Consider the following 23,713-nt stretch of genomic DNA (forward strand, 5'->3'; position numbering starts at 1 on the left):
GAGAGAGAGAGAGAGAGAGAGAGAGAGAGAGAGAGATGGAGTGAATTTTCAAGAATGAAATTCTGAAGACATAAGGAAACAATTCTAAGGAGAAAAGAAAATGGAAGATACATTAAGTGACTAATGTGGATAATGGAATTCATTTATCAACTTAGAATTTAGAAATCATATATAGAAAATCATAATAAAGACAGATTGTAGAGAATTAATATGAAATGTTGGCATCATATTATTTCAAGGAAAAAAAAGAGTGGTAGTAAATTAAAAATTACTTGTGTCTCATGAAGAAAGCTGAAGACAAAAAGTGTGCATCTTTTTTCCTCCTTTGCTTATTATTATTATTTTTTATATTTTGCCTGAGGTTGGAGGAAGACCAGAAAAGGTATAGTTCTGCTCTGCTCTTTGAGTTGATGCAATGATATTAATGGTAAATGGAAGGAAGTTAGTGGAGTTCCTCGTTTTATTTTGCTTTTCTTTTCTCAGAAAAAGAGAACGAACCCTGAATTTGAAGAAAATGGACAAAAAAGGTCAATAAGAATTAAAATATGATAATAGGGTTATGTTAAAAGATCATATCATTGCTGCTGTTGAGTTCAAGTCATAGACCCAGATGAGCTCAACCTCAGATTCCTCATTAAAATCACACAAATAAAAACGCTAAGCCACTTTGAGCTTTCTTGGGAGGAAAGTGGAAATTGAGAGAAGTATCATGATGCCTGAAAGGCCAAACAGCTTAAGGATTTGTTTTGTTTTTAAGTACGAGAAAGTAGTCTACCAACTCTTTTTTTTTTTTTTAAGGTTTAAGATGATTAACGTTGAATAAATAGATGTCACCAATTAAATATATTGAAAACTCTAGAATAGAGAAGAGCTGTCCTCTTGGGGGCTTTTCCAGAACATCTGAAATCTCATTTCCTTGCATCAGATAAGGGAAATTCCACACAGGATGAAGGGTCCTGTGCTGCTACACTTTTATGTAATGCTTTTGTTCAATGATTTTACTTGATGAGTTAGATGGTCTGGAGCACCTCCTATCTCTGGGAGCAGCACTCACAGTAGCCCTTCTTGTTATCTCGGAGGTGGAGCTGTGTGGGGAGGGGCATTGCCCTTCATTGACTTCACAAACTCTTCTGTTCCTTTCTTTAGCTTGTGTTTGTTTTTGCAGACTAGATGTTTTATCCAAATCAAAACGGCTGCAGGGCTTAGGAATGGAATAGTTTATAAGAGGTATATGGGACAGCTGAAGGTAAAATGGTCTGTAATGGCGACTTGAATCTTCTACCTTTACAAATGGCTTTTTGAGCCTTCCTGTTTTTGTTTTCTGAATACCTAATCGTTTCCCCACCTCTTAGTGATGTGCTTGATTTCTTGATCAGATACAATTCTTTTTTCTTTTGTTCAATATAGTATTTAATATCATCAATATGAAGAATTTTCACTCCCTTGGATAAAAGCATTTGACAGGATACTATTTGAAGGGATCAATTCATGTTCCTTGATAGCTTTTTCAAGTAATAATTTTCCTCTGCTCATACATACTGGATCTGGAGTCTTGAATGAGCTTCCATCACAGCTAGGGTGAGGTGAAGTATTTCCTCCTGTACATGTTGATTCAGGACTTGGGACAGGAGAAATAAACACTAATGTCTGAGCATACTTTGCTTTATTTTTATTGGAAATTAGATAACTTACATCTTTGCTGAGAAATTCTTCAACTCTCCCTCCTAGTTCCTTGAGGTCCTTTTCAAGTCTTTCAGAGATCACAATAGATGGCAAATCAGGATAAAAGACTTTTCCCCACAGTGGCTTATATTTAGACTTTTCTGATATGTTATCATTTTTCAGTTTTCAGAGATGGTCTTTTTTTCTCATTTTTTATTTGGATACCAGCTGCCGGGTGATGGCCTTTGCTGCGTATCCTCATGGTGCCCGCTTTCATGGCCGCTGCGCAGCGGTCCACATGCTTGGGCCGGCTCCCGCGGGGCCCGCCGCCTCTCTAGCACCGCGCCTGCAGAGGCGGGAAGGAAGCGGGCCAACTCGGCCATCTCGGTTTCGGGGGCAGGCTGTGGGGGCGGCAGAGGGTCGAGTAGTCTACCAATTCTCAACCAAATCAACCAATTAGTTAACATTTATTAAGCACTCATTATATGTGGGGATCTGTGCTTGTGCTGAGCATGCAATGAAAAAAGCAAAAAACCAAAACCAAAACAAAACAAACAAGGAACAGTCCCTACCCTGAAAGCATTTACATTCTAACATGGGTGAAAATATAGATATACGTGGTTATATACAGCTATATGAAGTAGATGGAAGACATCTTGCATGAGAAAGAGATTATTAGCTGTGGCTATTATCAAGTGATTTGTGAAGAAGCAACTACTTGTGACAGCATCGCTACTTCTATAAATGATGTAGATATGTGTAAGTTATAGTTCATTTCAATTATTGTGAAACATTTGACAAATTCTTATTCTATTGTTCAGGACAGAAAGATGTTTAAATAAGAGAATCGTATAGTTGGGTGGTTTTGAAATTAAAATGGCCAGAGGGAAAGGGGAATCATTAATGATTTGATGTCAAGTTGCATGGTGGTATGGTAAGGGGGAAAAAAGCAGTAGTTTGGATGTCAGGTCCTGGATAGAATTTTGCCTTTGTGTGACCTTGGGAAAGTCATTTAAATAATCTGGCTACAATTTTCTCATATGCAAAAATGAAAGATTGCATTACTTATTCTCTCAGGACCTCTTAGATTTAAATATGCTATCCCAAGTAGACAAAAGTATTTAAAGTTGTACCACAAGGATCTGCTCTGGGCCTTGTTGCATTTAACTATTTTTTTTAAATCAATGACTCAGATAAAGGCAGAGATATTCTATTTATCAAATTTGGAGTTAACAAAATTGAGAATGACTTAATAATACCCTGCTAAGCAGATACCAGATTCTAAGAGATATTGACTGGCTAGAATTTTGAACTGCAACTTAGAATAGGGGAAAATATAAATGTTAACTTTGGACCAAAAATTAACATAGCAAGTCAAAGATGGAAGAGGTATAGCAAGACAACTTACCAATTCATCTTAAAAACATATGGGGAAATTCAAGTTCATTTTATGTCAACAGTGTGATATAACTGTATAGTAATGGGGAAAAAATTAAGTTTAACTAAGACAAAGATTCTGTCTAGGACTGTGCCTTGGTCAAACCCCACCTATGAAACTCTGGTCACTTACGGTTCCTACATTTAGAAAAGACATAACATAACCAGAGATATTTCAATAGACTGTGGCTATGATGGTGAAAAAGCTCTCATATGACCCTTTACTATACGTTAACTGATGGAAGAAACTGGCATGTTTAGCATGGGCAAAAGGATCCTCAGTAGTTGTGACAGCTATTTTCAAGTAGCATAGGGGATTTTGGTAGAAATGTCTATCATTAGCAGGGAAATACAGGCCAAACAATTAAAATGATTTATTTCCATATACCAAATTTTATTATTGTCACTTTATTGAGCTCTTGTATACCAGGCAGCACCTTCTGCTGTCCCTGAACACTATTCACTGTAATCCCTCTTTTTCATTCTCTTTTCTCCTAAAGCTGATTCAATTTAAGCAACATTTTGAAAATACTTTGGACAAAGCATTGGTGTGAGTACTGCATAGTAATATGAAGACTGACATGACCTATGATTTCAAGAACCTGATGAACTAGTATATGGGATGAAATAATTCATTCTATAACCCTTTTTAAGTACCTACTATGTTAAGATTTTTGTAAATAAACAAAAAGTCAGCCCTATCTATTTCTCTTATTAAGGTTTCTGTCATTCTAAGCACATCATTGTCTTTGAGACTGTTCTCTACAACGAAACTTCAAAAACTTCAGTTTCCTCCCATTTGTTTTGGGTGACCAGGGACTACCCCAATGAAAGCTCCAGCATCATGTACAAATAAATGTGTGCTTTCCTCTTTTCCATATTCATCATTTTGCTCCAATGAATATTCCTTGACATTAAATCACACAGTGCTTTCTTTTCTAAAAGGAAAACTCAACTTTTGGCATCAACAGGAAGTCATGCTAGCTAAAGAAGCATGAATTATTCCCCCCAACCAGACTATGCAGACCAGCCTGGACATTTCTATTAATGAAAGATTAACAGGGAGAAAAGCAGTATGGAAATGAGTCTTGCCTGATTTGTGAGCCTCTAAAATTGGTAGTCAGTAGTTACAGAAGTGATTTTCAACAATCCATATGTAATTACCAAAGAGGCAGCCTGTACCTACTGGACCAAATGTCCTCTGTTTCTTGTAAAAGATGAGTGAATGAATGAATACATAAATAAAAATAAAAATGTCAGAGTCACAGTGTGATTTTTAAAAATACCTCTGCTTTATTTGATCAAGGTCACCTTTTATGCAGTCATCTCCTTGCTCCTAATTTAAAATTACTTGTATTCTTTACCCTGATCTCATTTTACAACTTTCTAAGTTGACTTCAAGGCAAGGAGGTCTTGCAGTGAAAGAGTGTCCAGTTAGGAGTGAAGAAGATTCATTTTCCTGAGTTAAAAATCTGACCTCAGAAACTTACTGTGTGACCCTGGTAAAGTCACTTAACCCTTTGTGCTTCAGTTTTCACATATATAAAATGAGCTGGAGAAGAAAATGGCAAACATTCCAATATATTTTCCAAGAAAAAACCCAAATGGGATTATGAAGAGTCAGACATCACTAAAACAAAAATGAATGAACAACAAAAATTGACTAGATTGGTGGGAGTCATTTGTAAGTGCCCTTTCTGGATAAAAGTATCAGCTTTGAAAGGAAATACAATTTGTTTGTGTGATGATCACTGGGTAGGTTTTTTCTTTGGGCCATTCAAGGGAAGGAATGATAAAACAATAGATTTAGAGCCCACAGGTACACAAAGAAGGAAATTCAGCTGGTCATTTGTAGAACAGAAATTATTGAATACAAATTAGAATCATGTTGCCTGGGTGGAATTCTTGGACTCTCAGTGTGTTAAGAATTTGAGCTGAGATGTCAAAATGTTACTTTAACTAGTAAAAGGTTTCTCTTGTCTCTGTCTGTCTGTCTCTCTCTTTCTCCCTCTCCTCATTTTTCCCTTCTTTTTCTTTAAGTTCAATTTACACAGAATTTTTTTTTAGTTCTGGTTATTAAATTGCTGTAACTCTTTAGTTATATTTCAGATTTTAAAAATGTGTCATAAATTGCTCTACATTTCCAAATCCACAAAAGTATAGATGATGGGTTGTAGGAAAGACAAATACATACACACATATACAAATGCACATATATGCATACATACATAAGTATATTGGTCTTAAGAGAGAGGTTTATATATGCAAATATACATGTATATGTATGTGTATATATGTAAAATTGTATTGCATAAGCACATTATATTTATTTATCTTGACTGAATCCCTTTAGAAGTAGTATGTGTGTATGAGGTAGTACCTTATCATTTAATAAATACGTATTATTTTTATCTTTGCATTATAAATACACAATACACATATATTTGTATGCATAGGTATATGTAGTACATTATGATTATAGATATATATCTGTGTAAGTGTATGCATTTGTAAATATTTTGCTATTATAAGTGCATAAGTATATGAAGTACATCATGGGCACATAGCAACATATATATCCATACTCACGCGAAACACAGATATGTATATTAATATATACCTTTGTGTGTACATGTATACACAAATTTTTATTTAAATAATATATTTAAGTTTATAATCGTGAAATATCTGTATAATATATGTATATATTAATAAATATACATATACTTTTATATACATATAAAATTTATGCAAGGATAAAATCACATATATTTATTCAATGGGCAGACAGAAGACAAGCCTGCACAACTGTGGCAAAAAGCCACAACTATAATTAAAATGCAAATAACATTGCAGACAGCCAAGGAAGGAGTAGCTAGCTGGCAAATAGTAAGAAAACTAACCTTGTTTTCCTATTCCCTTTGTCCAAGAAGCATCAGTGCTAATCTAAATGGGCCATTCATGTGTAATTAGTGATCAATCAGGCATATTTCCAGATTCATTAACTAAGACGATCTCAAGTATAACAAGACTATTTCAAACCCTGACAGATAGAGGCAGTTTCATTAAGGTTTTATACATTGAGATCTGCTTGTGTACTTATTAAAAGTTAGCCCAATGCACATTGAAAGATGGTAGAGATTAGGAATATTAATAAACAAATCATATGTAAATCAAATTATACTGTGCCATTTCATTATCTAAAGAGAAAGGAAACTCATAAAGTTTCTTTCTTCTGAAAGTACTGTACAACTTAGTAATAGAGTTCCCCTGGAAAAGAAAGTGATTTTATGTCAAGTAATTCAAAGCTATGTATTGCATATGCTATCAGTGTTTAGATGCAGCAGACATGTTTATTTCTGTAGCCAAAGGGAAAATTTAAGCCTTGCCTCAGCAGTCAGTCAACATTTCCCAAGAGAGCACTGACTGTTCACAGAACATAGTACAAAGCAGTATGAGAGAATATAAAAAGATATAAAACAGCAGACAAAAGAGAACCAGACTGGGAAGCAGAGAACCTGGATTTCAGCCCTAGTTTTGCTACTAACAAGCTATGTTACTTTGGGCTACAAATTCAACAGTCATTTCTCAAGTGCCTACTGCATTCAATCTACTGAGAGGGATAATTCAAAACATAGAAACTTAAAGTTAAAATGGACCTTAGAAATAAAACTGAAAACAGTATATTATAGAAGAAACAGGACTGAACTTGAAGTCAAAAGACTTGATTTCAGGTTTCTATCCTTACCTGTTTTATGTCATTTCTTCCTGTAAGTCATCATCTCTCTGATAAATCCCATGCTATTTTCATCTTTCATCTTCAGAGAGGACCAATGACATCACAAAGTGATTTAAGTGAAGCAGAGTTGCACCAAGTCATCAGCCTCACTCTAATTTCCAATATCATCCAATTCCAGTGGCAAGACAAAAGTAATGATGACCAGTGATCTCCCAGGATACAGAGCAGAACCTTGGTGTCTTTGATGTCTGCCCAAGCTCCAAGCTCTTCACAGTACCTGCTGCAGTTGTCTTTGTGGCTATTGTAACAAATTTGTCTCATCCACCCATTCCAACAGAGGAAGTCTCCATATGTTTGGGGGCAAACATCCCCCTAACTCACTGATGGATTTGAAACCTATCAGTTACCCTCAGTCTGGTTTATAAATCAGTATTGGTTTTCTTATTTATGAAATGGGAGTCCCTCCAAAGAGCCATTAAGCGTTAATTATGATCAGATTATTCAATGGGCATGTGAAGATCTAGAATACAAGAGTAATTATACTCTGTTCTCAAGATTATAGTCTAATAGAAAAATGAAAGTTTTGTATTCAAATATCTTGAGCACAGATTTCAGGTACATTTCTCCTCTCAGGGTCATTGTTGGTTATTTGGGGAAATACTAGTTATGCAAATAATCCTGGAGAACTATATCTGTACATATGTGTATATGAATATACCTTTATGTGTATATGTAGATACTAATATAGATATCTAAAAAGGTAGATAGATGATAGATAAATAGATAGATAGATAGATAGACAGACAGATAGGCAAAACAAAATAAGATAAATATATAGATTTACCTCTATGTTCACTGATGCCCCTGAAACCTAAGGACCTATTGAGGTTTCCATGGACTTTGATTTGAGAACTTCTCTAAATAAAAAACAAAGACTCTTCATAAATTGTTAACTTACTTTAGTTAATATTATTGACATAACAATTCAGATCATTTATTTTCTCCAAGCTGCTTGTAGGCAGTTTCAGATTGTCATCTACTCCATGAAGAGAGCCAGATGCAATAACAAATAAAATGAACATTTTTAAATGTCTATTGCGCATAAAGAGTGTTGAGAGTGGTACAATATTAATATAAGAAATTATCATTGATCTAAAAAATAATCTTAAAATCTAATATTAAGTTGCTTTCTTTAAGACAAATATGTGAAACAATTTGTGTGTGTTATTATTTGTATTTTGCATATGAAGGACCTTCACCAGGGGAGTCCTACTTGAATGCCTTTTCATGGTACAGTGGAGTTGAAAATTTAGTAACTTCACTCCAAAAAGAGCCATAAGTACTAGAAGCTCATCTAAGTGATTTTTTCCGGCTCAGGCAATGGATCAACATACTCTGCTTCCTATATGTTCAAATACAATGCCAATTGGCTCCCAGTTTGGGGATTCCAAAATGTAAATTCTTCATGTACAACCACAAACTCTTTTCCAAAGATCACCCTCCCTAAGAAACTAGAGGCTCTTCAACAAATGATAGAGTATATAATAATTAATGATTTCTCTTTGTTTTGTTTTACTTTGTTGTTGTGCCCTAACAACTGATGAAGCTCATTTGCTAGACCATAGAGTTGTCGTTATATGAAGCCAAGGTGTAAGTGCTTACAATGAAGAAACATTATCATGAAGTACTGAAATCTAGTTAGGAAAATGCTGGCACAGGAAACAGAAGTGATAGCCATGATCTGCTTAGAATTTTTAAGGGGATAAATGAATAAGATTCTTACTGCATTTCAAGATTTTCTTGATACTGAGAATTAACATTTACTCAAACACCTCACAAACATAGAAAAAAGAGTACAGTAGACAAAAGACAAACTGTCCTCTCACTTAGGTTGTGAATTTGGAAGTTGAAAAAATAGCTGAAAGTAATGAATGTACAGGAGAATTGACCTAGATATGTCATTTTTATCCAAGAAGTCATTTTGATCTTTATCACCACCCTTATTGTCCTCAATGTGCCATTGCTAAACTCAGTTTTAGTACTGTCTGCACAAGCTTATTTTTTAAAGCTATTTTTATTGAAGAATTTGTATTCCAGTTGTCTTTAGTTTCACCTCCTTGATCTTTTCTACAGAGGAGATGTAAGCTTATCAGCAATGCAATTTATTTTTCAAAATCAAAAGTACACTGTTTAAAAAAATGATCTTTATGTCTTGTCAGGTGGAAAGAAATGCTCCCAATGTCTCCTGAAAGCTATCAAAATACCAGTTCTTATTCTTAGAGAGACAGCACAATATAGTTGAAAAACAAATTAATTTGGAGTTAAGGTGAAAAAAGAAACTAGGTTATGTTCTATGCTCTAATGTGTCCTGTCTGTGTGACCTTGACCAAGTCACCTACCTAATCGATGTGAATCAGTTTCCTAATCTGAAAAATAGATCCAATACCTGCATGAGCAAAGTACTCTAATTTCCCACATTACGTCATCATCCTTATTGAATTGTATACAATATTCAGTCATTAGTACAGATAACTATAAAATCTAGCTGCACAATGTCTAGAAACACTTAGTCACTGAAGAACCAGGTTATGAGTTTTACAGTTAACCACAAATTGCTATCTTGCCAACAGGTTTATGACATGATAATTATAGATGTCCTTCAGATTACTTTTTTAGGGCAGTAAAATTACCTTATCTATAGCTACATTTATCTATAGAGACATGTCTTTATGTATCTATGGATGCATCAATCAATCTATCAATTGGTCAATCTATGATATTAAATATCTTCTGTTTCAGGTATCATAATAATTAAGTTTTCAATTCTTTTAAATTTCTATCCCCTCCAAAACAGCTATCTTTTATAAATATGTTGTCTGATCTTTATTCATGTCATCCCTTTTCCAAGCAGGACAACTATTCTTCTCATCTTCTTCTTTAATTTCATTTCTACTTCCTCTGAGACATGTTAAGGATTTGGACATGAGTCCACATGATGTGCATCCACTATCATGGATAATAAAAATAATTTGTTTTCATAAAAGTTCTGAAAAATTATTTCTAAATATCACCTCTTTACTCTTTCTCTTCAACTTCATGTCAACATGCTCGTAGAATAATTTGGCTCAATTATGACACCCCAAACTTTTTACAAATTCATATATTTTCTACAACTCTGAAGGTATATGAAGTGACAATAAAGATCCTGTCCACAAAATTATTAATATTCTAGGTGATTTATATATTTGTTTTCATTTATCTTTTCTTGTCTGAGCCAACTTTCAGCATTCATTGATTTTTTTTTTTTTGGTGATTGCTTTACATTTCTTATATCACCTTTGTAGAATGGCATATATTAACAAACATTCCCATGAATTATCACCATATGGGCATTTACATATATGCATATGTGCATATGTATGTACATACAAACAAACACATAATATACACACATTTTTCTATGTGTTTACAATGCATATTATAGGCATACCATACATATGTAATACACATGTTATATAAACACATGTGTATTACCACACAGGTGTATTATATGTGTATGTATGCATGCATATGCATGCCTCTCTTTATGATCAGCTTTTTAAAAATAGTTCAAGTTCAAATTGCTGTAGTAGTTACATACCTATAAGCAACTTTTTTGGCATCTATTTTTCCTTCAATTCCTTAAAAAAAACATTTACTCTAAAAAAAAAATAATGCAGCAACACACATATAACCTGATTTGGAAAATAGTATGCACTTCAGTAATTATTTTCCATCTGTTAGAATATATTACATTTCAATCTTTGGCAATGACTTTTGGCATTGCTATGTTTAGTACTTTCTTCCCATTAGGCAACAGTTCATTAATCATCCTTCTTTGACTTTTCAATCAGTTTTGAACTCACCAAACTCTAATATCTTTTAGCTTATCTTTCTCAGTTTCATCCACAACATTATTAAAATATATTCTTCCTACCCTAGTTTATCATTTTAGTGTATCACTCTGGATAAGGAGATGTAGAGGCCACTGTTACCCTTCCCACAAATACTGTAGCTTTTACAATATTGCAATATGGTTTGTCTTTAACATATTATTATTTTTATAGAGATTCATCATATATGGATTCATCAGTCAATCTATTAATTGGTCAATCTGTCATTTTAAATATTATCTTCTTTTTCAGGTACATGCTATATTTAACATGACATTGTTATATTATTATAATCTATTATTTATATAACATATATTAACATGTTAATATAACATAGAATTTCAGAATTAGAAGTCATATTAGGAGCAATATAATCTAAAGTGTAAACTTCAAAAATTCTCCTAAAATATAACCAATAAAATATCATCTCACCCCTAATCTTTAAGATTATAAGAGAGATAAAGTCTACTCCTTCCTAAAACAGATCATAGCACCTTTACAGGATTCTAATTTTTAGGAAGATGATATGATTCCCAACTTAACATAAAGTCTGAATTCAACTCATTGGATCTGTCATCCATGACTCTTAGTTCTGTCCTCTGGAGGTAAAGAAAATAAAATAATCATTCTTGGATATGATAGCATTTCAAAAATTTCAATGCAGCAATCATGACCTCTCTAAGTTTTTTCTTCTCAAAGTTCAGAACTGAAATCAAGTCTTGCATGATTAACTCTCTCAGGTCCCAGAATCCCACGCAGGGAACTTTCTGCTGTACTGACTAATGAGTTATTCATGTGGCCCCCTATATTTAGGGCAGATCAAGCAAAGACTATTGGTACTCTCAAGCCATGTTCTCACCATCCACTTTAGTTGTCCATGAGTTATTGTCCCTCAATTCTTTCCATATGTTTCTCCATAAAACAACAACAACAACAACTACACTCCCATTGTTATCTATAAGGTAATATACATTTATTTACAAAACTTTCCAAATTCACATACATTTCCCTGGTCACAACTTCCCAAAGATGTTGTCCAATTAGAATGTAACCATTTTTTTTCCATTTTTTAGAAATAATAGTATTTTAATGCATTCATATACCATAATTTTTTAAGACATTCCCAATAATGGCAACAAGTTTTGTTTGACTATTGTGATTAGGTATGTAAGTGATATTTTTTATTTTGTTTTTTGTTTGTTTTTCAGTGGAGAAAAAGATGGAAGGGAGAAATGTGAGCTCAGGGATGGAAGCAGATGCCAGATGTCTTCACTTTTTAATTTGTCTCTTTAGTGTTTGTTACATACTAAGTACTTAAAAATATTTTTTTCATTCATTCATCAATTCACAAGTCCTGAATCAAAACCCTTCTCTTTGTACATAAGTTATTTGACCTTAGTCACTTATATTCTCCAGACTTTGATAATCAATTTGAAAAATAATAATGTTAGTTGCAAAGTGGACCTTACAGGGTTATTGTGATGGAATCATTTCATAAACCATAAAATGCTTAACAAATGGGAATTTGATACACTGTATTTTAACAGTTTAGTATAAGGGCTTAAACTAGTTGGTGTCTTTATTAATCATGTTGCTTTCAAAGGACACTTGAGTTTTATGTGGTTGACTTCAGGAGCTCAAGAACATTTGTACAACCCCAATATAGGCAAAATATATCTGCTAAATTTGGTTTCCTAAGGACATCTATTCCCTTCCATTCTTTTGAGAAACTAAGTGGTCCTAGGAAAATTAATCTAAGTGGGTACTTTCACCATATTCAACTGCAATTTTTTTTTGAATTCTTACCAGTTCAAAAAATATTTCTGAAATAGCTTGTTTCATTTCACATTTCCTCACAGTACCCAAAACAAAGCAGATAAAGTGATTTCGGGTACTATTTACCTTAACACACACACACACACACACACACACACACACACACACACACACATATATATATATATATTAAATGAATTAAATTTTGAATCAGAAAAAATATGGGTCTTATTCAGTGAAAGGAAATAGATGTGGAAATCCAGAAATTCAATTCCAATGAAATTCTTTATTCTAAAACACACTGTAGCTCCATCAATAATTCCCAAATGTTGACAATAGTCCTGTTTCTGAATAAGATTATGACCCTAATTATTATTATTAAATTATTTCAATAATTAATTTTTTATTTCTATCTGTAATTTTTTAAATCAAAATTATAACTATCAAGACAGACTTCTTCTAGGTTGAAAGAACTCTATCACCCAAACATTGTCTAATGAGTTATAAACTTTTTAGAAATACTTCTACATCCATTGGAAATATTAGTGATGATAGAAATGCTGAAGACTAGCCACCTAAAGTCTGACCTATTGAGTAAATGGGAAGAACATTGTCTTGGACTTGATGTTTGGCTTTGAAGTACTAAGTAATCATGTGACCTCCACCAAGGTCACCTACACTTTGGGAGAAAAATGTGCACAATAAATAATGTTTGTACTACCTAATTCACAGTCTTGTTATGTGAAACAAATAAAGAAACATGCACAATGTGCTTTACAAATTGTGAAGCACTATACAAAATAAGGTATTATTACCCTTTTTGATAGTCATAATAATGACAATAACAATAGAGCAGAACCATCAACTTAAGCAATCAATCCCCAAGAAAGCAGTTTGAAAAATCAAGCTTGCAATTATAGCTCCAAGGTCGAACACTATAATTTTTTTTTCCAAAGAAAAGTAAAAATTCCTTGAAATCGCAAAATGCTTACTCAGCAGGTGAAATTAGTGGTTGACTGCAAAAATACATTCTATTTTAGTCTTCTACTTTTAAAAGTTTTGACTTAAAGGGAGACTAGTTTCACCTTAGGAAAAATATCTACATAAATATTTGAATGGGAACATACATATAAGAACATAAAAATAAATACAGCATAATTTAGTGTTATACTAATAAGTTCCAATCTGTGTGATGAAAGATGACACATGATATACATGCTGATATTTCCAATGTGGTTATTTTTAATTTGGTCACATTTAATTTACAGTTGAGTACTCAGAACCAAATTGGGAAGAGAAACATACCAGAAGTTAGGAATTAAGGATTTTCAAGCAAAATCCAACAAAAAAATAATAAAAACCTTTTAATCTCCCTCATTGTCTCTACTCTGATAATAGGGAAATGCAGAATTTGACAAATTACCTTCCAAGGTTATAGTCTCCAACTCCCCACATATTGGTCAAATGGTTACATATAGCTGATTACTTGGACTGTTTAGTTAGAAATTAAAGAAAATCATGAGGATTCTTGTTAATATTAATGGAAAAAAGCAATACCTACCACAGGGGAATGCTATTCCCCTTGTCCTGTATCATCTCAGTCGATTTCAATATTGTCCTGCAAGTGTAAGAATCCAGGAGGAGGACTCTAAAACTTGATTCTCCATACAAACATTCCCTCCCATATCTCTCTTCATTTCTCTGGTAGATGTCAGCATTCACTGATTCTTGGCATGGTCCCTTTCAATGTGGTGTTGTTTAACATTCCAGTGTCTGAATCTGTCCTCAAGCAACAATGGTTAGCATTTAGAACCTTTCCATCTATCTCCGTCACTTAAGAGGCATGCAGGTAGTTGGGGCTATACCTGAAGTCAGGAAGACTCAATTTCAAATCTAGCCCCAGATACTACTTATTGAATATACATAATGCACACACACACACACACACACACTTACACTCATACACACTCACACACAAGTATATATATCCTTATACATAAACACATATAGGCCAGACTAACATATCTCATACTTATATTAAATACTTTGTAAACTTCAATTTTTTTTTCATAAATTCTAGCTATTTTAATAGTTCTTTTCTCCATTATTTCTCTCCCTGAAGTTCTAACAAGGGTCTAGTGGATGATTTTTTTTCCTTTTCTAGTTCACCAGTTCTATAACATGACCTAACTGTCATAGAAGGGAAGATAAATCCAGAGGCTATGTCTTCATCAGTTTTCTCAAACATACGTCCTCCAGAGCAATGTCTTTTTTTCCTGAAGTCTTCTTTATATCTTTGTTTCCATTAGTTATAAGATTCTCTCACATTTAGTTGAATTAGCTTTCCTTTTCTAATAAAAATGTGTCTACTTTCCCAAATGCATTTCTGATCATGGCAACATTATAGCTTATAACCTCTCACTCCTAATACAAAGGACATGTAATTCTCATTAGGTGATCAGTCTTCCAACCAGTGTTCCTATTCATTTCCAAATTCTTAACCTACAGTGATTTCTCTGTGGGCTGGTCAACCTATTAAATTTAACTCAGTTCAATGCAATGAACTTTTACTAAGTCATTACATGTTCATTTTTTTTTTAATAATAGGAACAAGTAAAATAGCTCTTGCCCTCAATGGAATTACATTTTAATAATAGGTGGTCAATGAAGTGAATGCATAAAGAAAAGGATATTGTAAGTAAAATTGAGCAAAACTATTAACACAATGGGCAGGTGAGAGACAAATTACAGAAGGTTTCACAAAAGAGATACCACCTGAGTTCATTTTTAGGTCTATATGGGTTAATTGGTAGTAGTAACAGTTAAATCACAGACCAAATCTTAAGGTGTACTTTGATCAAAATGTTTCATGAGAAAATAAGAAAACATGGTTTATAATTGTATGAACAAAAAAGTTAAACAATCAGCATGTTGTTCTATATTATAACTAGGAATACTGAACAAAATGAATCATGTCTGTCTCAAAATATATTCTAATGGTGAACCTTCTTGATGAGGGTATATCTTTTTCTAAGAGGGTGGAGGGAGATAGGGATACAAATGACTAGACAGGAAAATTTCCCTAGTAAATGGCATACATAACAACAATAATACAATGAATATGACACTAAAAAACTCACAGCCCCTAGTGCTTTATGATTTGAAATATATTTTCTAACACTAATTCAGTAATACAAGTATATTTAGATTATTAAACCCATTTTTCAGTTGAGAAAACTGAAACAGGGAGACAATGTTATTATCTCAAATATCATGTCATAGCTTAAAAAATAAAAGTTTCAAACCTAGATGCTTTACTTTCAAATCCAATATTTATTTCTATGACATATTGCCTCTTTTAGACCCAGAACTATCTCTTCTCTATTTTTTATAACCTCAGAAACTAGTTCTGCCTAGAGGAAGTGCTTTATTTAAAATAACTACAGAATAAGTCTAAATATTTTCACAAATCTACATAACCATAACTTAGTCTTACCTACTTAAAATATATCATGATGAAAATTGAACATATTTTGAATAAAGAAACTGAGTAACAGAATTTAATTAACTTGCAAGACATATTAATAAATGGAATAACAAAGTCTGGAATGCTCCCTTCACTATACCATACTGCCAAACTCAGAAAGGTAATATTTCTGTTTCTGTCACTGAGAAGCATTTATTTACTGGCATATAAATGCAAACTAAATTATTTTTCCCTTTACAATAAATGTTTACCCCAATGGTAAAGGAATATTAGGGTCATAATCTACAAAATAAAATGGTCACAGGGGTGGCCAGGTGGCTAAGCGAGTAAGAGCACTGGCTCCAATGTCGGGATGACCTGGAGATCGAATCCCATCAGATACTCAGCACCACACCCAGAAATAACTGGCCATGTAACCTTGAGCAAGTTACTTAACCCCAATTGCTAAATAAAATAAAATAAAATAAAAGGGTCACCACAAATTCCATCTGACATCCAAAGACACATGAATGGGAATAAAAGCAAACAAACATTAAGTTTTAAGTGCTTCACTTTTGAAATAACTTTTTAAGAAAAAAAAAAAGCATGTCCAGATCCAGAAACCCTGAGCAGGGAACAGACTGAATATCACGTCATATATGAGTCCATTTAATCTTAAAATTATAGACCATTTGAAGTAGAAGGAGACTAAGAGATTATCTAGTCCAATTTTTCCCTAAATTGTAATCTCTACTACAAGAATCACTGAAAAGTAGAAATCCAGCCTAAATTTGAAGGTCAACATTGAGGAATCAGCTAAAGAAGCCCACTCCCATTTTGTACTCTTCTAAATGTTAAAAATATTTGCCTTATATTTCACTATATTAAATATTCAGAATGGATATATACACCTATATATATACATGTAATTGTGTTACATAGATGGCATAACTGATATATGCACACATGCACATACATATATATGCATATACACACACAAATATGTCACATAATCACAATATACCAAATGAGTCATATTTTCCATGGCACTCAGTATCTCTTGATTCAACCTATTTAACTTCCATACTTATACAGTAGGTATAATGGTAAGGCTTCTTCATTTGTTTGCTTTATATAGTTTCCTTCCATAAACCTAACCTGTATTTTCTCAATATTATCCTTCATAGCTCCTGTAAAGCCAAACCAAACAAGCCTTATGCCAAAAGAGAATTAATTGTTAAGATTAGGGTGAACTGCCCTGATTATTTGGAAATGGCTAGAAAATGGGATGATGCCCAAGTCCCAGCAAAGATAAGTAGAAAGTTTATATATATGTTATAGGAATGTAAATTTTTAACATCTTCCCTGCCCCTAGGTTAAGTGCACCTGGAGCCTGTGGTGGGAGGCTTGTCTTTCAAGAAAGCCCACACCTTGGTGCTTTGTGATTGGGCAGTGGGCCAAGAGGGTTGTTACATTCTCTGTCCCAGGAGAAGGCTATATAATCCCTTATGTGAGACTTTGTTTTGGGGCTTACTTTGAGAAGTGTTGTGTGATTTGACCAGAGAGACTCTGGGCAGCCGTTGAGAGTCCACCGGATTTGAAAAGCCATATGTTGATGCTTCCCTCTCTGGTAACTGACTAGGTATTGATGTAATGGTCAAGACAGTTGGAGACCTGTCTACTTGATATATTTTCCTGTTTTCTTGTAACATCTCTTATACTCTGAAGTTCAGGGTGCTGACCTTTTCCCAAGGTAAATGATATATTTGATTCAATAAAACAAGATTGTTAACCCATTTTAAGTTACTTTCCTTTAGCAAAGCAGATCTAAGAAGCTGTATTGGCAGCCACACTGGAGATGCTGGGGTGCTTGCCACTACAATATAAGGGTGGGTAGGTGGTGCAGTGAGTAGAGCACCAGCCCTGGAATCAGAAAAACCTGAGTTCATACCCAGCTTCAGACACTTACTAGCCATGTGACCTTGGGCAAGCCACTTAAATCCAATTACCCTGCCTTCCCTGCTTCCAAAAAAGCAAAAAGAAAAAGTTTATATATCAGAACATAGATGTGCAGGGATAAAACTTAAGTCCTTACTTGCAGGAGGAGGAAGAGTGTGAGAGTATAAAAATGAGAGCTTTTAAATAGAGAAATGACATTCAGGGAAAATACGGTCTGCATACCAGGGCCAGTTACCCCAGAATCAGAGTCCAAGTTCTATTGGTAGGAGAATGACCAGAGTACAAATGAATCTATATAACTGTTCTCTCATTCACACTATATATTTTCAAGAACACAGAAGAAAATTTAGGACAAAAAAAGAGTCACTAACTACTAATATTTTTTCTTTCTTTGTCCATTTACATGATCTCTTCCCTGGTAGTCTCAGTGGATCCATGACATCATTCTTTAGACAAATAGAAAAATCTCTTTCTTAGACAATCTTGCTTCCTCATCTTCAGTATTTATTACTTAGCTCCAATGTTATATGGTCATCCTTTTTAACCATCTTATATGAATCACAACCAGATTGCCTCACTCCACACACCCCAAAACTTCCTGCAAAGTCACAGATTTCCTTCTGCCACTCAAGCTGCTTTGAGAGACAGGAGGGGATAGAAACAAGTCAATTAGTACTTAAAGTCTAAGTCTGAAGAGACATATTTTCAAATTTCAAGGGGTAGACTGATTTAATTATTTTTTCTCTCTCGTATTATTATGGATTTTCCTCTATATTTTCCTTATTCTTTCTTCTATGTATTTTTTTTTGAGCTGTTTTTGCCTTTTGGAGGGGGGAATACAAGATAATTGGGGTTAAGTGACTTGCTCAAGATCACATGGCTAGTGTTGTGTCTGAGGCTGGATTTGAACTCAGGTCCTCCTGACTCCAGGACCAGTGATCTATTCATTGTGCCACCTAGCCAACCCATTCTATGTATTTTTAAATGTGATTTTTTGAGTACTTAGATCTTTTATCTCTTTGGAACTGATTTTAGAATATAGTGTAAAATAACTATCTAAACCTCTTCATTTCTAAAAATTTTTTTTGAATTTGATAAATAAGGAATTACCTTTGAAGTAGTTTGTATTTTTTTTTTTTTACTTTTATCAGAGAAAATGCTCCAGGACAAATCTAAATAACTGAAGTGTCCAGTCAGCAAGTCTCTGCCATTGTGTCACCTTTGTGATCGGGTTCTGGAATTCACTGTTCAGTGGTATAAATAGCAATAGATTCCAATTATATTTTGATTTCTTGTGCTACCCAAGAGTTGCACAATATTCTTCCTTATTATTCATGAATTTTCTAATAGGAAATTAGTGTTAATCTGTTTTATCTTGGGACATAGGATAATCAACTAAACAACCAATATGCATTTATTAAGTGCCTACTATATATTGGGGATAATGTTAGGGGAAATGATAAAAATTAAATAGCCCTTGCCATAAAGGAGTTTATATCCTGCTGGGATACGCATGATTTGAATCAGTTTATATTAAAATGTACCCAAGATGAATACAAATTAGTATATGAAAGGAAGTGGCATCATTAGCTTGGGGAGGGGGTAGTGGGGATAAGGTATGGTTTCGTATAGTATGTTGTATTCAAACCGAATGTTAAGGAAACTACTTATTCTAACTGGAGGTGGAGATAGACTGCAATCTGAGTTTGGATATAGTATGTAAGGAATAGAATAGGCAGAATACTAGTTTAATTGGCATTCAAAATGTGTGAAAGAGATGAATGCATAAGACCTAAAGAGGAGGTTGGAGTCACATTGTGGAGAGTTTTAAATGCCAAGCAGAGCAGTTTGTCTTTGATCCAAAAGGAAGACAATGCAGTTAAGTGACAAAGACAGTGACATGATCAGATCTGTGGTTTAGAAATCGAATGTTACCATCTGTTTGGAGGATTGTTTGGATAAAGGATGAGGAGAGAATTGAAGTAGACAGTCCATTGAAGAAGCTATTGTAGTAGCTCAGGTGAGAATTGTTGAGGGGCTGAATTAGGATTTTACATCATTGAGTTAGTAGAATGAGGCAGATATAAGAGATGTTATTAAAATTCAATAAATTGGCCTTTGCAACTTTTTAATATGGGTAGTGAGAAAGAAGAGTTAGTAATAACACTCCCAAACTGAGATAATGAAAGGATAATGATAGACAAAGGAAAAAAAAAGTTGGAAACTTTATAATGGGGATGGTTCTGGGCGGGGAATAAGTTCTGTTATAGAAATTATGAACTTAATACTATCATGCTTAAGAAATACTCAGTTTATAACTTCAGGCACCAAGTGTGTGGTACTGGAACTGAAAAGAGAAGAGGATAGAACTGAATATATAAATGTTGGTGTAATTGTCTAGAAGCTATGGGAAATATAAGGTGCCAATCCCCACAACAAAATATAAAAATGATTAGAATAATGAAGACAATGGAGTGTTAAAAAATGAAAATGTTGGTAATATTGATGATGATAAAAACAATTATGAGAACAAAGGATCTGAGCCTTTCCTTTATGTTAAAAAAATACAGCCTTGCATTTCTGATTTATTTTTGTAATTAGACAATCTATTAATGTTGCCTTTTTTTCTACACTCAGGGAAATATATTCATTTTCATTTATAAGAAATTTAAAATACATAGAGTCATTTTAATTGTACCAGTAAAAATTGAGTTGTGTCTCAGGCAAATTAATAATTGGAAAACATTCAAAGTTTCTTTACATATGTCATGATAAGCTTATAAGGATGTATATATATATATATCCATCTCTGTGTGTATGCAGATGTTTGTATAATCTCGCTCTCTCTCTTTCTGTGTGTGTGTGTGTGTGTGTGTGTGTGTGTGTGTGTGTGTGTGAATTATCTAACAGCTAATTAGTGCTTGGATTGACAAAGTCTCTTCTTACCAACTCAGCAAAAGATCTCATGTGGAACATCTTACAACCATTTCTAATTCTTGATATAGTATAGTCTATGACTGAAGCTGAAAATGTCTTTCAAAAACTTATATAAAATGATACTGTAAAAAGAATATTAAATACATTTTAGATGCAGTTTCCCATTTAAACTCAAACAAAACTTGCAAAGAGAAAAATGAATTTAAAATACAATTATTGCTCCTGAACTTTTGATAATGGTGCAGGAAATTGTAGTTCATATGAACATAAGCCTAACAAGGTATAAAGATGTATTTTTTTTTCAGTTTCCAGTTTTTTATTCAATATTTCTCATCCAACCTGAAATACAATGTAATTGTTTTAGACAGAATGATGATGTAATGTGATTTATGTTTCAAAAAATAAAAAAGGAAAGAAAAAGAACTTACCAATATAAAAGGCAAAACTTATTAGACTGGAAGTCAAGGGACTTGGGTTCCACTGCTGTTGATTATCTATTCTAGTACAAAAAAGTTGTTCATAGTTCCTGGACAGAATTCCCTAAGTATAGATCCACTCCAAATGACTTTAAGTTGTCTTCCAGCTCCATTGAAATGTTTCTTCCAAATTGGTATCTTTTAGCTCTCCTTGTCTACTTAAAAAAATACACATACACACACACACACATATATATATAAAATGAACCTTTCTTAAACTCTGCCATCCTCTGTTCTGTATAATTGTTGAGAATCATGTATTAAGCACCAACTATGTACTTGTCACTGTGCTAAGCAATATTATATATAAGAATATTAATTCTAATTTCAAAAAAATGGCATTTTACACTCTATGATCAACCTCCAGCCATAAAATCTATGGGCTAATATGGAATATTCTAAAAGCCACTCTACTTCTGATATTCTTAAACTCTATTTATGAAGAATTGCTTTCAATTTAATTCCACAAACATTAATAGACCATTTTTTTCATCTCTCAGATTCATTTAAAAGTCAAATTATAACATGTGATTTAAAAAAAAGTATATTCAGCAATATGAATGTGGAAAGATATAATTTCCTGAATTTTATCACTCCAATTACTGTCCCTTTTTTATGATCAGAGAATATGTACATAAGTAGTGAAATTAACATAGCAATTGTACAGGTGATAAAGCTGTACACAAAATCAAAATTCTAGTTCACATGCTCAGTGAATTCATTGTGAGTTGATGAAATGGACCTAATTCTCCCACTTGAGTTGATCAGAACAAACTGTTTTAAATATACCACACACAGAAGACAGAACCAAGATAGCAAAGAAAAAGAAAGAACTTGTCTGCATTCTACCAAATTCCATTTTGAACAATTTTAAGTAATGCCTCATAATGAATTCTGGAACTGCAGAGCCCACAAAAGGTTCACACATGTTTGTGTGAAACAATTTTCCAACCCTAGAAGATTTAGAAGGTGGTCAGAAAAAGATTATTGCACCAGGAATAAAATGGGGTGCAGTACAGCTCAGAATCCTTCACAGGAAAATATTAGGTCTTCCTCAACTATGCAGTAGATAGCCTGCCTGAGTAGGACAAGAGAAGGCCTGTCTAGGCAAGCCAGCAGCAAGCTTTGGAGGCAACTGAATCATTGTCAGAGGATTCTGAAACTCTCAACTCACAGATGGTAAGAAGGCCAGAAAACTTATGAAGACATTACAGAGATAATTTTTTTAGCAAAGAATGCAAGAATCGATTGTATTACTCATACATGAATCAGGGTTCCAGTCTTGGGTTGCAGTTTCAGGACAAGGAGAACTGCACACTAGAAATTTCAGTAGCAAGGGAATGGGCTGGACATGGTTCCATGGTGCCTCAGCTGAAGAGAAAAAAAAAAAAACAGGGGTAGCAATCACAAAGCAAAAGCAAGAATAGATGAAATTAAAATAAAGGTGGAAACTTCATATTAAAGAACCATAGACAGTGAAGTGATATCAATACTAAACATCCATGCACCAAATGGTAAAATATCCAAATTCTTAAAGAAGTTAAATGAGTTAAAGAAATAAATTTTTATAAAAAAGCTATACTAGTGGGGGACTTTAACATTTTTTCTCTCAGAACTAGATAAAGTGAAACATAAAATAAGCAAGAAAGAGATAACAAAGGTGCATAGAGTTTTAGGAACATTAGAAATGATAGATCTCTAGAGAAAATTAAAAGACAAGAGAAAGGAATATGACATTTTTTCTCAGAGGACCATGGCACCAAAATAAAAACTGAGCATATATTAAGACTTAAAACATCACAATCAAATGAAGACAGAAATAGTAAATAAATTTGTCTTAGATCATGATGCAATAAAAATCATATTCAACAAATGGTCACGGAGAGAGAGAGATTATGATTATTTCGGAAACTAAAAAATCTTACCCTAAAGAATGAATGGGTGTATACAAGTTATTCCCCATTTGTTAAATGGTCAAAGGATATGAACATGCAATTTTCAGAGGAAGAAATTAAAGATATCTATAAGCATATGCAAAAAAAATGCTCTAAATCACTATTGATTAGAGAAATGCTAATTAAAACTCTGAGGTACCATATCTCACCAGTCAGATTGGCTAAGATGACAAAACAGGAAAATGACAAATGCTGGAGAGAATGTGGACAAATTGTAACACCAATGCATTGTTGGTGGAGTTGTGAACTGATTCAGCCATTCTGGAGAGCAATCTGGAACTATGCCCAAAGGGGTATAAATAATTTCATACCCTTTGACCCAGCAGTACCACTTGTAGGGTTGTATCCCAAAGAGATTATACAACTGGGCCAAA

General features: G+C 33.6%; 1 pseudogene; it reads right to left on the minus strand.

The window, feature by feature from the left end:
• Positions 1–964: 964 nt before the first annotated feature.
• On the minus strand, positions 965–1,995 carry LOC138159535 (protein DBF4 homolog A-like; annotated as a pseudogene).
• Between the last annotated feature and the right edge of the window lie 21,718 nt (positions 1,996–23,713).

The sequence above is a fragment of the Petaurus breviceps genome, unplaced genomic scaffold (genome assembly GCF_028583685.1).
Source record: "Petaurus breviceps papuanus isolate PSGF00001 unplaced genomic scaffold, PetGlider_PUasm1.0 176, whole genome shotgun sequence".
Taxonomy (NCBI): domain Eukaryota; kingdom Metazoa; phylum Chordata; class Mammalia; order Diprotodontia; family Petauridae; genus Petaurus; species Petaurus breviceps.